The 12,968-nt window shown below is 42.1% G+C and overlaps 1 protein-coding gene across 2 annotated transcripts in view; it reads left to right on the forward strand.

The window, feature by feature from the left end:
- The first annotated feature begins 358 nt into the window (after nt 1-358).
- The window catches only part of SOCS5 (suppressor of cytokine signaling 5), a 34,793-nt gene continuing 22,183 nt past the window's right edge, over nt 359-12,968 (forward strand). The window contains exon 1 of one of the 2 annotated variants that reach the window (XM_063390824.1): nt 359-448. The gene's annotated coding sequence lies outside the window, so the exon portion shown is untranslated. Of the gene's footprint in view, nt 449-563; nt 746-12,968 lie in introns of those variants that run through there. The other variant, XM_063390823.1, reaches the window with a different exon arrangement.

Consider the following 12,968-nt stretch of genomic DNA (forward strand, 5'->3'; position numbering starts at 1 on the left):
CTTAGGCCAAGCCATGGACTTCTCCCCATCATACAGAGGAAGGGAGAGGAAACTGTTTCGAATGGAGTATTACTCCCAAAAATTCCGACGCGTCTCCAAGGGTCTCCACGCGTACGCTTTTGCTGCCCCCTTCAGCGTGCAAGGAGCCGCCTGCCTCCTGCCGGCGCAGTACCGGGGCGGTCCCCGCCTGCGCAGCATGCGGCCGCCTGGGGGCTGTCCTGGGAGAAGGCAGCTCCCGCCGTTCCGGCTCTGACGCCGCTGTCACGGGGAATTCCGGCTCCCGGCGGGGCGGGGGCTCCCTCGGCCGCGCCTTCCCCGCCGCCCGCCCCCGCACGTGACTCCGCCCGCACCCAAGATGGCGGCCGGCCGGCGAGCCCATTCCCGGCGCGGGCATGGCGCCCGACTCCAAGATGGTGGTCAATGGAGGCCACCGGAGACAGCCTAGCGGGTCAGCGCCAGCGCCGCGGCCCGGTTGGCTGGGCGACGCCCCGCCCCCGCCAGCCCGCCGCTCCCATTGGCGCCGCGGGGGGCCAGGCCGGCTCTCATTGGCCGCCGAGGTGTCGCTCCCGGTGTCTCCGCTCCGGGGCCCGGGGAACTATTTTACATCGGGCGGAGGGAGGGAGGGGGCTCGGTCCGGTCGCTCCGGGAGCGGCACCGGCGGCGGGCCCGGGCCGGGGATGCTGCGGGCGCTGCCCCCGCCGGGACGGCGCTGAGGCGCCGCTGCCCCCGCCGGGACGGCGCAGCGGTAGGTGCTGCCTCCGGTCGGGGCGCGGGCGCGGTGAGCGGGCGGGACCCGCCTGCGCCGCTCGCCCCCCGGCGGCCACAGGCGGCCGCGGCCCCGCCGCTGCCCGCCGAGGCCGCGGCTCCGTGCGGGCGGGAGGCGGGAGCTGCCGCGCTGTCCCGGCCCCAGGGAGCCGGGGGAAGGGACGGCGAGGACTCGGCTATAGCCGCGACCGGGAGAAGGGCGCCTGGGGCGGGGGAGGCGGGGAGCGGTGTGGGGGGGCGGTTCCGTTCGGTGCTGGGGGTTCGCAGCGGAGCCCCGGGTGCGGGGGGTCGGATCTGCCCCGGCCGGACGGGGGTGCCCGGTGTCGGCAGCCGGGTGATCGTGGCGCTGGGCAGGAGCAGCGGGGTGGTCGGCGGTCTCCTGTGCCCGCGTTTGCACGCTCGGTTTGTCCGTAGGGAAGGCACCCTGGCAGAATTACCACTGAAGAGCCCTCAGGGCGCCCAGCCCCTTGTTAACCCCTTCTGCAGAGGGGTGCGTTAAGCACCAGGCCGTCTTCCCTCGTGAGCGCTCATAAAAGTTTGCAAGTGGTCTTTATAAGCATCCGACTCGAAGTTGTGAATGGTTTCTTGGAATTGTAGGAGCAGTAAATCGAGTTATTTCTGCTGTTATTGTTAACTTTGTACTTCAGTACTTGCACTGAATCACGGTAGCTTAATCCCATGGAATACATTTCTGTCTCTGAATATTTATTTCATCAGGGTTGTGTATCATCTGGTGATGTGGTCTTACGAACCCAGCATGTACAATAGTCTGTTTCCATTCCCTGAATACGTACAGAATGTTTCCCTCGTTTTTTTCCCGTCTCCTGTAAAGCTTGTTGAAGTGTTCTGCACTGTTTCTGATTGTAAGCGATACATTTTATGCTGTTCATCATACGGTGCCATATCCCATTGTGTGAGGTGCGATCCCTGGCCATACCACACAAACCCAAGATGCTTTTTCACTGGAGCTAATTCCAGTATGGTTTGGGAATGTTACATCCAGAGAAATCTTGAGGTGTGATCCATACAACTCAAGATCTTGTGTCATGCAAGTTTGTGCCATTAAAGGCTTTCCAGTGAAGATTTCATGCAGCTCTCAGCCTGAGCATAACCCCTGTTACCTTGAATATCCCCAGCTGATGAGTTTGCTGCAGTGAGACATTGGAAAGGAGGCACGTTTCCAAGTTAGCAACCTCCTACTTCATTCAGTTGTCAGTCTGTAAACCAAGATACTCAAATGGACCTCATCGAAGTGATAGCCTTAGCAATAGAGTTTCTGTCAGAACAGATTCAGTTCCTTACATTTTTGTAGATGACTAAGTATGGCAGAGTGATTTAGCTGTACTTCTCGGGCGAATTATTTAATCCAAAGCAAACTACAGAAAGAGAGAAAACAAACCAATTTTGTGACCTGGTGGACTGAGCTGATGAAATCTGTTCTGATTTTCCAGTTGGTCTAAATGTCCTGCTTCTCCTCTGCTTTTCAGAATTGCTTTAGCAATACAAGTCAGGCAGTGAATTCAGACAGTTGGGTAGCATTAGCTTGACATGACTTCATGAGTATGAGAGCATTGGAAAAATGGCTGGGTTAGTCCTTGGGGGAATATCTAGAATTTCTCTTCTATTGCTCTTTTTAGGATGGCAGGTACATCTAAGAAAGAGGGAGCAAATGGAAGGGATTAGAAATCAACTGTGTTCTAGCAAAAAGAGTGGTTTTGGTTTTGTTTTTTTTTTTAATCTTCTTTGAAACATGTGAAACCTGTCACTCTTTAACAAGGTTCTAGAGAGATGACTGACTGTTCTTCAAATTAGATGTTTCTGTGATGGACTTATAACCCAAGATGGTATAACATGCATTTTGGGGGCTCATTCATTATGTTTAGAGATGGATTTTAGTTTGATCAAACAATAGTGCTGGTTTTTGTTGATACTTGCAAAGCACCTTGTACTGTGATAGCTTCCTGCAAAATACCTCAATTTTTGATGGATACTTCATGGATTCAGATTATTCCGTGTAACTTCCATACAAGCAATTTTATCTATTCTTAAAATTAGTTAAAGTGGTGATATTTTATTTACTGTTGCAAATAGTAAAAACAAATGTAAAATTTAAATGGGATAACTTTTTGTTTACTAAATCGTACATTCCTGACTTCATAGATGAAAGAACTTCTCATGTAAAGGCTCCATCATAAATACCTAAAATACTGATTTTTATTCCAAAGTGTTGGAATAGGTTGCCTAGTTAAGTAATTCTTGAATAACTGTCTACTTTGGGCTGATCTCCTTGCCTTGTTTCTCCAAGAGCTGTGCTTTGTACTTTTAACTTTGGGGGGAAATTAGCACTTAGTTTTACCTTGTGGTATTTGTGCCCAGAGGCTTCAGGGAGGCACAGGGTTTGGTTGTGTTGAGCAACATGCAATGCCTCACCTCCATCTGGTCATGGCCTGCACTGTACTGGCAAGCCCTCTGTCTTCCAAAGATATCCACCTGGTTTAAAAAAACACCTTGTGATTTATGGGGTTTGAGGTCTGAAGGATGATCAGCTTCTCTGATATGTTGACCTATGCATTAGTTTGAAACAAGCATGCAATTGCTCCATTAAATAAGAAATGCCCTGGAGTGATATGTATTTGTGTGGTTAGGTTGTTGGACAGCTTATTTTAATCTTTGAGCTATATCTAGTGAAAATGTTGTATTTAAAATTTAGCAAATGTATGCTATACCTTCTGGAGCCCTTATACTTTGTCAGCTTGATAAATTAACTTTGACACACTGAATATTTTTCACCAGCTAACGTAGCTGTTAGTTAAGTTAAATAAAGGAGAAGAGCCCACATGCTCTCTCCATGCATACAGCTGGACATTTCTGTTAAATTTTTCAACAAAAATCAAATTTTGATTGGTTCTTAAAGCTTCATGAATACACTAATTGGTGAATCATCTAATGTGCAGTTTAGTTTCAGGAAATATGAAATGGCTCACTAACTTTGTAGTTACAAGATTATGCAGACCTTCTGAAAATCTCAGTAAGAAAATGTGTGCAGTGGTGGTGGTTGATATTTTTGGCTGTGAGAGAGGTTGGCTAAAACTCAATGCAGTTATGCATAGTCTGCACTAGTTTATATGGTAGGAACTCACTTGAAGAATTATCTGGAAGGAAGAAAGAATAATTTTACAGGTTTATCTGCTCTTGGGACCTTATCCAGATTTTGCTGAAGAAGCTTGCATTCAGGAACCTCTTCTGGCTCTGTAACGGGTCCTAAATGTAGTTGCTTTTCACCCTGTGTTTTTACAGTGCTGTGGTTGTTGAATTCTTCAGCCTTAATGTTGGACAGCTGCAAAACATTTAAAGCCTATCTTTGAAAGATTGGGATAAGAAGGAGGGGGAGATGGAGGCTGGCCCAGATAAGTAATACTTCTTGAGGACTCTGAAGTATTTTCTTTATGTAGCCGTATTCGGTGTGTCCAGGGCTAGCTGGAGACTACTTGATTACATACTGCATTATCAACTCAAGTATTTAAACCAGTACTCCTTTCTTGTGAAAATTTGAATCTTTACAGTTGTTGAAGAATCAAAGAGGTCAGGAATTTGGTTTTCTTTTTGTTGCAGAAGAATAAGTGCAATTTCAGTGCAGTACATAATTACTCTGTGTAAACCCAAGGTTTTCACAACAAATATTTTCACTGCTGTTGAAGGTGCATGCAGCATTTGAGCATTCCTTAAAATGCTATTGTATTGCAATACATCCTGCAATACCTGTGGTGAGCACCAGTTTGTTAGAGGCAGGAACTTTTACAGTCTTTATAAGTGCTTCAGTGATTTCTGACTGGAGCACATTTACAGAGGTGAAATTTGCAATATTGCTTAAAAATTGGAGTAGGAGCAATCAAAAATAGTTTTTCTGCAATACTAAGTCTGATAACATTGTTGTTCCTCCTCAGCAGAATGAATTCTAATAGTAATTCAACAGTCAGCCTGGCTCCCAAATGAAATATCTTGGGCCCCATTGCTCAAGACTCAAATGTCAATCAGGATTAAGAATTGTAATTCTGGGATAAAAAATGTCTGGCACTTACTACCTAATATTTCATTAGGCTAGTAGAGTCCCAAGGACTTCAGTTGAATGACTTAGGCTTGATCAAGCCTGTGATAAAAACCGATCAAGATAATCTCTCAGACTTTTTGGCCTCTAGTAACAAAAATTTAGCTTGTAGTGGTTGCTTATGCCGGTTTGACTTAATTTTCTTCATGGAACTTGCCTAGCTGAGGATGAACATGTTTAATGGAGTAGACCCCATTTCTTGAAAGCAGCTTGAGCAGGAAACTTCCATGTCCAAGATGTCTCTTAACTTCTGATGCTTAGAATTTCATCTGCTTAGGTACATGTGATTTTTATATCAAACTATGTACTTTGCCTCTGTACCTTGGGTGTTTGGTTTTGCAGTAAGATGTGTGCAGGACTGATTTACTTGTGGAAAAAGTACCTATTACTACACTTTAGTTTTGGGGAACTTTTATGTTTGGCATCTGTGAAGGAGATACTTTAATCATTTCACTAGTACACAAACTCATCAATTTTATCATTTTTTTTTAACTTAAAATTTGCTCAAAAAGTTAAAATTTCTATTAAGTTGCGTCTGGCAGTGTTTTTGACTTGGTAGATATGATTTCTCATTTGTTGGTCTTGTGGCTTGGAAGAGGAAGGTAACAATGTATTTTTAAGCTGTCAAAGAGTTGTGGTGGTAAAATTATTAACCGTTAAGATTGAGAGGTCTGGCTACGGGGTTATCTTCACTCAAAGAACATTCCTTTCAACCAAAAGCTAGCCAACTTATTGTTTCTTATTGTTTGCATCTCAGACAGGATAATACCAGGCATCCCTGTAGGCTCCAAGAGCCATCTCCAAATTGTCATGTTATTTACTGGCTGAGTTCTCATTAGAATTGTGGCTGTCTAGTACCAGACTTAAGGAGTCCATCCCTCCCAGGGGAGGGTACCTGGCTTTGTTAACATTGATATGATTGCTTTTCCTTGCCTTTTTCTGAAACAGTGTGTGGTTTAGGTCTCTGCAATCTGCTTGGCAGAGAACCAGGAAAGATGCTGTCAGTGTTCTCTCACTGTGATCATAGCTAATAAAGCTCCTGTTTGACCTGTCTTAAATTGCATTTGTATTATTACACACTTTGAGTCCCCAGGTTCTCTGACACAGTTTCTCCATTTTTATTCAGCTGGTTCATTTAATCCACACTGTTCTAATTTCTTTTTACCTCTGGGTTAGTTGGTAGTGGGTTAAGGGAGACCAGCTCTGGGGTGTGTGACAGGACGTGGTGGTACAGAGGGGTGATGGTGTTATGTTGTCCCTTCAGACTGCAGTGACCTATTCTCTCTTAAGACTGTCTCATCCAGCCACACTCTTAATGAAAGAAAAGTCTCTTGAATCCAGTGAGCAAAGTTTCTGCTGCCAGGATCTCACTGGGTATTTTGGCAGGTTCTTGCCAGCAGTTTAACTCATTTGGACATTTAACACGAGTGAAAACTTTGGCAACAAACCTGATCTTTGATTTTTGCTTTAATTTTATTTGTTCATAGTACATTGAGACCTTAATGCAGATTGTCACAATGATGGGAGATTGGAATATAAATCAAATTTAAAATTTCAGGATCAACCAGCTTTATCTTAAAAAAATGTGTGTGGTTTATCCACCAAAGAAATTCCTCGTATTTATTGTTCTTAAGATCTGGACAACTTATTTATGAAAGCAAGAACTTTGACAATAGGAGCTCTGGTTCTTACAGATGTAGAACCGATTATCTGTCATAATTTAGATTTAAATTAGGAGATTGAAATTAGTGATTGTATAGTAGGATATGCATGGAGAATGCAAAAGTACTACTTCTGGGTTTAAAAATGCTGAACTGCACAGGACTGACTCTGGGAGAAGATATTAGGACTGTGTGAAAAAATAGTTCACCTGTTCTTGTATTCTCTGCTGAGAAGCATGTATTGGCCAGACAGGTTTTTTATTAGGTGTACCCTGGGATGGTCAGGGCTATTCTTATGTTACATCCCATTACTGTATTTCAGAGCGTGTCGTCTGCCTGTTAGTATTTGCTGACATGATTAGCATGTAGCCTGGTTTGGCAATTAACAAATTCTGTCCCATCTGGATTATGACATTGTAATTGTTGGTTTCTTTCCATAACTTAGTTCTCTTTACTTGAGAATGTTTGAAATGGTCTTTTTCAGAAAATCTGGCTTTATACTTGACACTTAGCATAATGTGCACTGGTAAAGTTGTAGAAATACTGATTTTTTTTTTTTAACCCCTATTCACTTAATCTACTCGAGAAAGAAAATTAATTTCTTGTTCTTTATGAGAAAGATAACTTAGCAATTAGTCTTCCAGTATGACAATTCCAAAATAAATTCTCTTAGGTCTTCTGTGGTTCTTTCATGTCTCAAATTATTTCCAAGTTCAGTTAATCTCCATAGTAGTCTGTATTATAGAGGTATTTTTATTGAATTGTTTTCTGGTAACATTTATTTTAGTCAACACACAGACTCTTTCAGATTGACCTGATGATCTCCTGTTTCCCTTTAATGGAACTAAAAAGATAAAATCTGGGAATCAGTCAGAAATTTTAATTTTTATAATACTAAAATAGTTGTGCTGTGGGACATGAGAAAGCTGTTTTGCCTCAAGAGTCTGTGTTGCCCAGTATCAGTTCCCACGTGCAGATGATACGGTTTACTCAAATTCCTTGGGGTCTGCAGCATTTGTTAGAAGATTTAGCATTTTTGTTGGTAGAATTGTTAGTCCCCATGTGCATACAAGATGGTTTTCTTCTCTCAAACTCCTTTAGGAGTGAAGTGTCTGTTGAAGGAATTTGTGGTTTTGTCAGAATGATTGTGACTAGCATTCAAAACTATCAAGTAATTGCACTCATCCATAGCTCAGAGTTGCTTATGTGGGTGGCTGATGACCACTGTGCTGAACAAATTTTCTATTTTGATATTTGTCCAACAGTTGTGAACAGATTTGATGCCTTAAGGTCCAGACCAGTGGAGTAACTGGTGTCTGAAATAATAGTAGGCATCTTGTATCTTAGATCAAGATTTGGACTTAGATTCAGTATGGCACAGGTTTTGGAAAAACATTGTATTCTATAGTTCTGTATAATTCAGGAAAAACTGACTTTTTGTTGATTGAACTTACTCTTGCTTTCAGACCAGAGGCTGGTTTCTAGGGACTAGCTCTTAAGAAGCCTGAAAGTTTGAAATGTCCTGGCTTTGAGTGTTGTTTGGTTTTGTCCCTTCCCCCCATCTGATGATCACAGTTTTATTTTTTGGTGACTCATGTTTAACTTTTTTCACAACTAATTTTGATCAGAATTTTAAGAATGGAAAAAACTAGCAATGTGCCATTGGTTGTCTCTTTAACAGTACCTATATTTAAGTATTTATGGAAATCCTTGTTGCTGGTGTGCTCTATAGGAACTTTACAGCTGTTTTTCAGCAATAGAGTTTATATGGTAGAAAATACTCTCCTGGAGTATCATAGATGACAATAGATAGCAGTAAATCTTCAGCTTATTTTGTAAATGGCTTTTAAGATAGAAATTATTTTGGTTTTAGTCCTAGAAGTTCTTGTTTATAGGCTCAAAAATTATCACATTATGAAACCACTTCTTTTTTTTTCAGTTATGCAAATGATTCAGTAGAAGCAAAAACTGCAGAATGTCTACATAGCCATGAATTCTATATTTTTTATGCATTAGTTAAATATGAAATGTTCATCAATTTTGCACCATGATAACCAAATTGTCTCAATGCTAGTCAAGTTAATGTGGCATACTAATAGTATATCTGTGCATAGTTGAGGAACGTTTGATCCTTGTACTTGCTTTAAAGCCTATAATAAGTGAAAAGAATCTTGATTCGACAGTTTCATTGGCAGTGGCGTGTGCAATTTCACTCGAGTTTCCTAACGGGACACCTGAAGTGGTGTTTTCTGTTTTCCTGAGAAATAGATACACTACGATTTTTGGGTTTACTTTTACTTTTCATGATTGCAGAGAGCAGTGAGTAAAATAAACCTGAAAGCTGTAGAGAAAAGAGAATAATGTTATGTAAGGAGATAAAATACAATGCAGTTACAGTTTGTGATTTGTTCTTTACTATGAAATTTTATAAAGTCATTTTTTTATAATATGATTTTTTAATAATAATGCTTTTTTGACAGAAGTTTGAGACTGCAAAGATGAGCAGAGCAGAAGTTCTGCCCTTTTTGTTATGCAGTACAAATCTAGAAGGAGAATATTCAAGGTCCATTCTCAGTTTTTCCCTGTAAACTCACCCCTTGTATCTCATTTTCTGGGTTCTCACAAATGCTGGGCTTGGTTTCTTCTTTTACTCATAGACTTGTGTTTCTTTGTACTATTAAGTTATAGCTCGAATGCCAGAAAATCTACTTTGCAATTTAATTTTGGCTGACTTGAAGAGGGTCAGTAATTATAGTTACTGTTTCCAGCAAGTTGAGTTTTTCCAGAAGTCTTTTTATGAAGAATGTGACTGTGGATTAATTGAATGTAAAAATTGAGTCAAAAACTTTCTCCTGCCAAAGGCAAATACAGGAGTAGGTGCTAGTAAGGTTTTCAAAACTCTGTTACCTAGGTAATTTGTAGATGTAGTGTGAGCTGTTGCCCAAAGAAGTATAAAACTGATTTAATTGAGAAAGTTACTGAAGTACAGCTTACCTATAAAATGGATAGCAATTATCTGCAAGTTTTTGAGTTTTCACTCTTTGCATGTTTTACAAGCAAATTGATGTTGAGATATTTTTAAAACCTACTGCTGCCAGGCTTCCTGTCAACAGTAAGGTCGTCATCTCTAAAGCACGGTACCCTGTCTTTCTTCAAGTTGTTCTAAATTCAGAGAGGACAGTAAGTTAGCGGTTGTTGACTTAAGGATATGCTGACATCACGGATGACATACCTAACAGAGCTCCTCTTCTGCCTTGCTTGTTTATGTGCCTTCCTTCAGCATCTGGAGGGGCTGAAGAAGCAACAGTGGTGCTCTGAGGCAGCAGGATGACGTACTTTAGTCATTCAGTGGCATCTGAGAGTACTCAGCTGATGCCTCTCTTCTGAAGGATGTTTAGTTCTGCGGTTTCATTAATCACTGTAAGTTTTCCTAATGCCCAGGATGCACTTTTCTTTTACAAAAACATCATAGTATCGCTATAAGGAATGATCCAAAGGGAAGCATTTTGCAAACATAGAGGAGTTTGTTGTTAGCGTGGAAAAACAGTCTTGGTCTTTGCTGTTAGAAACCCTTGTGATTTGTATGTAGGAATTGTGGTGTTACAGAAACAGCTACGTATGAAAATATTCTGATGTTTGATTTGGGACAGTAATGAAAGCCAAATCTGGAAAAGAGTGTCAATGTATAAAGGTAACTCTCTACTACAGAATCTCATTAGGTGGGTCTGCATAGCTGAGTCCAGTACTCCTAATCTTTGTTTCCTACTCATTTAGCTTTGCATGTGTATTTTGTCTTTTTACTAATTTTGGACTTGAACTGTGTATTTAGCTCTAAAGGGAAGTGATGCCTCTATGCAGAAGCTGAGGCTAGGGCCCAAATAAATATGTGTAGAAGTTGCTACTCAAAAGGCTTTGCACAAACGTACCTGTCCTGTGTGGGCAGGAGTCAAATAGACAGGGGTAAACTGTGTATTTATATATAAATACAACTGCTTGTTGTGTGGGAGTAGACAGAAAGAAGGCAGACTTGAGTCTCCTTGGTGAGGAGCAGCAGCCATGGAATGTATCATGAAGTGAAGGAAGTGGAATTCTGTGTCATCCCTGCCGAGCTGAAGTTGGCAGTGGCACAACCACAGGTGCTGTGGTGCCAAACTCGTGTGCAATCCCTGGGCTGTAACACAGTGCCAGCCTGGTAAAAGAATTATTTCTGCTTTTGCATCTTTCTCCCTTCTCGTTGGGTAGAAAAGACATACGACCCTGGAAATCTGTTGTGGGAATATGGCAAGTCCTTGCATCCAGAGGCGGGTAACAAAGCTGGTGCAAGGCCTGGAAGCAGTGTCCTGTGAGGAACAGCCAAGGGCTTTGGGCTTGTCTGGTTTGGAGAAAAGGAGGCTGAGCATGACCTCATTGCTCTCCACAGCTCCCTGGGGAAGGGAAGTGGAGAGGGAGGTGCTGAGCTTCTCTTCCTGGGATCCAGAGATGGGATGTGTGGGAATGAGTCAAAGCTGCTCCAGGGCAGGTTCACACTGAACATTGGGAAGCATTTCTTCAAACACTGGAACAGGCACCCTAGGGAGGTGGTCAATGCCCCAAGCCCATCAGGGTTTCAGGGGTGTTTGGACATTGCCCTTAAAATGTTCTTTCACTTGGTCAGCCCAGAATTGGTCAGGCAGTTGGACCAGGTGATTACTGTAGGTCCCTCTCAACTGAAATATTCTATTTTACAGAACAAGCAAGCTTTAAAAAAAGCCCCAACAACAAAAAGCCAGTAATGGTACAAAGGCAACTTTGTACCAAGTGTAGCTGTGTTCAAAGATATTTCAGTTTTAGGCTGGGTGCATGTAGTGCTCACATCATGACACTTCAAATAGCTTAAAATTGCCCGTAGTGGGAGTTGAACAACAGTAAGTGGATGTAAAGAGTTAATGGCTGTGGCTGTTCCTGGTTTTATTTATACATGATTTGAATTCAAATGGAATGTCCAGGACTGCTTGTAAGAGAATCAGAAGAGTGAAGAAAACCTCTCCTGGTTGTATTTTCTTACAGTTGAGGTGGGTTTTTCCCCTCTTCACACTCTTTGAGGAGCTTGTCTTGTCTTAAGGACTTTAGCTCTTGCTTACTGTAGGCCTAAAAGTTGTCTATTTTCAGTATTCACTCAAGAGAATATTGTTTTTGTATATGCCCATGTTGCTTCACTTTCTTGTTCGCTCTCTTAGGATGGAGTACACCATTGTATGAGATCAAGGCAGTGAAGTCTTCTAGATGAATCTGTCTCTGAAGCTTGCAAAGGTCACTCTGATTTACCTTCAGATTTTTTCTGGAGAAAACATGATGGCATAGAGTGTTAGTGTTACCTGATCTCAGTGAGTAAACAAGCAATTTGAATTTTTAGGACGGAAGATAGTATTATGTTTTATTTGTGTCTGCTGGCTCCATCCTGTGCTGCCATTTCATTGAACCTGACACTGGTCATCACACAAATAACTCTGAGGGTGTCTAGCTGTTCACCCAGCAGTTTGCAAAGTCAGAATGGACAATTTGATGGTTTGATTTTGTATCATTGACAAAGCATCCTATTTTGTTATGCAGCTGTGAACCTCTGTAACAAAGAGCATTGCTGCTTAAGTGAAAATGGGAGTTCACACAAGTCATTGTTCCCCTTGGTGTTCTTCCTTCATCTGTTTCTTCTAGAGATAATAGGAAGTGTTGGAAAATATTTAGAGATGGTATATTCAATCATTTATAACTTTCCTGATCTCTAATCTCCTGGACTGAAATACGTTAGGACTTCATCTTGAGTTTAATTTTGTTTAAAGCTTTTTGCCAAAATTCTTCATCTGTTTTCAGAAACAGAACTAGAATAATTGTGCCACTTTTTAATGTCAGTCTCTACTTTGAAATATTGTAGTGCACCTACAAATGAAATGTGTCAGTGGGCAGCCTCTGGCTGAGCAGTATTGTTTTAATTTTACATTAAAATTGACCCAATTCTCTTCTTGAAAATTTCTGATCTAGACATGGCAGTTTTTTTGTTTTGGTTTGGTTTTTGTGGGGTACCCTGGAGACTGTGTGCATTCTGTATGCTCAGCAGGATTTTTCTTTCAAGTACATTCTGGGCTGCAATAAGCTGTGCAGAGCATGGGAGCGAGAATTGTCCCAAGTTAATGAGGGGATTGAAGGGGGTCCTATGGCACAAATGCAGCTGGGAAATCTCTGAGACAGCCCTGACGTGTGTCAGCTCCAGAGTCATGCACTTGTTCCTCCTTCTTTCCTGTCCCATGGGCTCTGCAGTGTCTCCAGGCTCCTGCCAACACCCGAATTATGACTGTGACTTTGACTGTGTTGAGACTCCAGAGAAGCTGAGGTATCCATGCTGGGCTGAAGCTTGGCTTCTCCTGTATCTGAATACCTGTGTTCCTTCTGAGCATCACAAGGAT

This window comes from Prinia subflava, chromosome 2, assembly GCF_021018805.1.
Source record: "Prinia subflava isolate CZ2003 ecotype Zambia chromosome 2, Cam_Psub_1.2, whole genome shotgun sequence".
NCBI lineage: Eukaryota > Metazoa > Chordata > Aves > Passeriformes > Cisticolidae > Prinia > Prinia subflava.